Source organism: Furipterus horrens, unplaced genomic scaffold (genome assembly GCF_987537825.1).
Source record: "Furipterus horrens unplaced genomic scaffold, mFurHor1.1.pri manual_scaffold_7, whole genome shotgun sequence".
Classification (NCBI taxonomy): domain Eukaryota; kingdom Metazoa; phylum Chordata; class Mammalia; order Chiroptera; family Furipteridae; genus Furipterus; species Furipterus horrens.
The window spans coordinates 32,186,978-32,190,739 of record NW_028327177.1 but is presented as its reverse complement, the minus strand read 5'-3'; positions in this window follow the sequence as shown (position 1 = coordinate 32,190,739).

The following is a 3,762-nucleotide window of genomic DNA, read 5'->3' as shown; positions in this document are numbered from 1 at the left end:
AACTTGCTTAATCCAAAAAAGAGACTATTAGCTCATGTAACTCAGCCAGGGAAAGGCTTGAATTCAGAGCTGGCTGGATTTAGGGACAGGGTCACTGTCAGGATCCTCCGTCAGGTTCTCACCTTTGTTTACCTTTGAAAATTGGTTTTATTCTCACCTCCTGAAGATGGGTGGCATTCAATGGACATGACATGTTTTAGACTTAGATCTTTCCAGATAAAGACCTTTGTTCTTTGAGCTTCAACTGAAGACTTTTTGGGGGGATTTGATTCCTCAGCCAAGGACCAATCATGGCACCAGTAGGAGGAGATGCTATACTTGGCTCAGCTGGAGCTGTGGGACAGCCCTGTGGGCAGGTGATGGCACAGAGGAGCTTTGGAGGAAATTACTGAGTGCTATCCCAGTGTGTCCACTTCCTCACAGTGTCTTTGTGATAGGAAGGAAGTCACCTAGTAATGCACCTATTCCTGGGGTAGTCTCTCTGGGGACAGACCTCCTAGAGGATACTTTGAAAAAATGTGGGCTTCTCGGCTTCTCTGGTTTCCCTGACACTTCAGATTCATTACATCCAGCCTGGTACTTACAATTCTCTCCATGTATCTTCCTGACTTGTTGCATCTGCAGATGACCTCACCCCCAGGCTGGTAGCGATGCCAGCATATTGGTCTCTCCAGGACCTCACGGCCTGACACTGCTCTCCTGCAGTTACATGATTCTCCTCTGTGCCCTCATTTCCATTCTCATAATCGTCACTGTGGTCTGTTACTGCAAGCTCTGATCTTGTCACTGCCTTGCTTCAGAATGACAGTGACTGCCCATCACTTATGAAATGAGGGAGAGACACCCCAGCTTGGCATTCAAGGAAGGCCATGATATAACCCTGAGCATTTTGTGAGCCACTTTTTCAGGTATTAGGTGTTCATATCCTGCTATTGTAGGCCAAACAATGAAGAAAAAAGCCTGTGAGGACCCATGTGAGGAAATGAGCAGAAAGGAGTGGGATTGACTACTGGCAGGTTGCTAGGCAACTGTGCAGTGATAAAAGCAACCTGTGTAGAGGCAGATGATGCCAGAAACCAAGGAAAACTCCTGCATTCTTTGATTTATATTTCAGTTGAAAAAAACCACCAATTTAGGGTGATATCTATGGACTTTTGTGAAGATACTTGCCTCTGATTATGTTCAGGCTCAATTAATTTTTCCCTCTTTGGTGGTGAAAAAGACTATAAGCTACTTTTTCTGATTACTGAGGAACGTGGTGTGGGGGCATTTGGTGGGTATGGCGTGAAAGGGATTTTTTAAGTAACAAAAAAGAAGGATAAAATAAAAGTCATTATTCTATGTTCAGAACTTGTGGCCATTATCGGATATGCTTTCTTAGAGACTTTGTTTATATGTATTTATAAAGAAATAAATGCTGAACTCAGGCCTAGAAATCCAAATGGAAAATATGCCACTCTCAGCTCTGAGATGGTGAGTATTTGGCCTATGGAGCTAAGATGCCATACTAGCCTGTGTTTTTTTATTTCAAGACTATCTTTGCAATCTGCTGAAAAAGAAGTTTTACACACACACATGTGCGCACACACATATATGTATACAAACGTGTATATATTTAATAAAAATTTGAAGCAACTCAGTTTTTATTTACTAAGCTATTTTTTTTAATCACAATGAATAATTATTTTCAACAGGCATTCATTTACTCTTAGAAATGCTTGTGAATACTCCTGGCACCTAAGCATAATTAATATGGAAAGTAGCCTACAAGACACAATGCAGAGGTGACTGATAATCCAATTTTTGCCTTTGCCCAGCTCAGCTGCTCATGCAGATGAAGGCCAAGGATGTGGGCAGTGACCAGTGAGGCTCCAGATTTGGCATCTGTGCATCAAATGACTCATAGGTCAAAACCAGATTTTTCAAGCCCTGCTCTGGCTGAAAAGTCCCATTTTCTCTGTGCTTTACATCCTGTTCTGTTTTCATGGAAAAGAACATTAAAAGAAATACACATTGATCGAGTTCTTTGGATGACTCTTTTTTTTTTTCTTTCTGGTCCTGTTTCTCTTTCTGGCTCATAAACCTGGAGTTAATTTAGCATTTGAAATGTGAGTTTCTAAAACAAACTCCCATATTTGGTTTTGCTGTTTTCTTGAAATCCACTTCTGGTTTTTGTTAATATGAAGAACAAAAAAGAGAGATGGGGGCAGGGAGAAAGGATTTTCCAATGTGTTTCCAAAACAGCCACTTCTAGACAAATATCAGAAAGGCAAGATATTCTAATGTTGCATCTTTCCAAGCACCGAAAAAACAAGTCATGCTACAATAACTAAGAAAGATTGCTGACAACATAATCACTGCTTTTTTCTCCTAAAGAAGTCAGCATTGTCCAAGTGCTCTTGAAGACTAAATTCTTCTGTGCCCTTAGGGATCATTAGATTTCAATCTTCATAAAATGCATGTCAATATTTCCAGAGGAGAAAAAGTGCCACATGAGTTTAGATGTCAAGCTTATGATTACTGAGAAAGGAAAACTATTATTACAGGTGTGATAACTGCTTTGTACTGTGTGCCTGAACTAGTAGCTCACCTACTCATTCATTCATTCATTCACTCCATATTCATAATTAGCAATGAACATGACAAACAGGTTTCTGTTCTAATAGGTTTACAGGCTATGGTGGGAGATGATGGAACATGTAGATGGAAAATACACAAATACTTATAAGTGTACTTTATTTTATGAGAAGGGTGTGGTGCTTTATATAGAAGAACTAACCTGCTCTGGAGTATGTGGAAGATTGAGGCAAAGATGACCACCAACTTTTCCATCCAACCCTCTAAGCACTTGCCACTCCAAGAGATGAAGTCTATTTTCCCTCTTTTTAATCTGGGTTGACTTTGTGATTTGCTTTGATTAGGAGAACGTAGCAGAAGGGACTTTCAAGAATAATTCTTAAGATGCCTTGCAGTTTTCATTTTCACCTTCTTGGAAGCAAACCACCATGTAAATAAGTCCAGGGAGAGAAATCCCATGGAGAGAGAGTGGGACCCTGTTGGCCATCCCAGTTGTGGAGCCAGACAGGAGAGAAGTCATCTTGGATCCTGCAGCCTCAGCCAAGCTAGTGTAGCCAGTGCCATGTGGAGCAGAAATGAGCAGTCCTCACCAAGCCCAACTCCATCACAGGTTCATGGACAAATAAATGGTGTTGGTTTTAAGTCCCTACATCTTGACAAGGTTTGCAATAAATAACTGAAACAGAGGGTTTCCCAGAGGTAGTTGTATATAAGATTTAAAGAGTGGGTAGGATTTGCCTCTTCAGGAATGGGCTGGTGTTCTAGGCAGATGGAGCCCAATGTGAAGACCCCATGGCTGGAGAATCATGGTGTGGTCCAGGACTAGAAGCTCTGTTGGGCTGACTGTAGGAAAGCTGGGGAGAGGAGTGAGTGTGAAGGCTGGGGGGTAGACAAGGGCCAAACCATACAAGGCTTGTAAGTAAGAAAAGAATAAACACAGTTCTTCTCCTTATCCGACATGGTTAGCTTAGCAAAAAAAAGGAAGATCTTTGCCCAGGGGAAATTCCATTCCCTGGACCTTGTTAGCCATAACACAGAGACACATTGATGATTAAAAATGAGATCTGATGAGAAAGAGAAGATTCATTATCCAAGATGTATCTGTCAGTACCGATCACCTTCATCATGGGTAAAAGAACTCACAGAGCACACCTACTAAGCATGAGTCAGTGACATGCACACAAA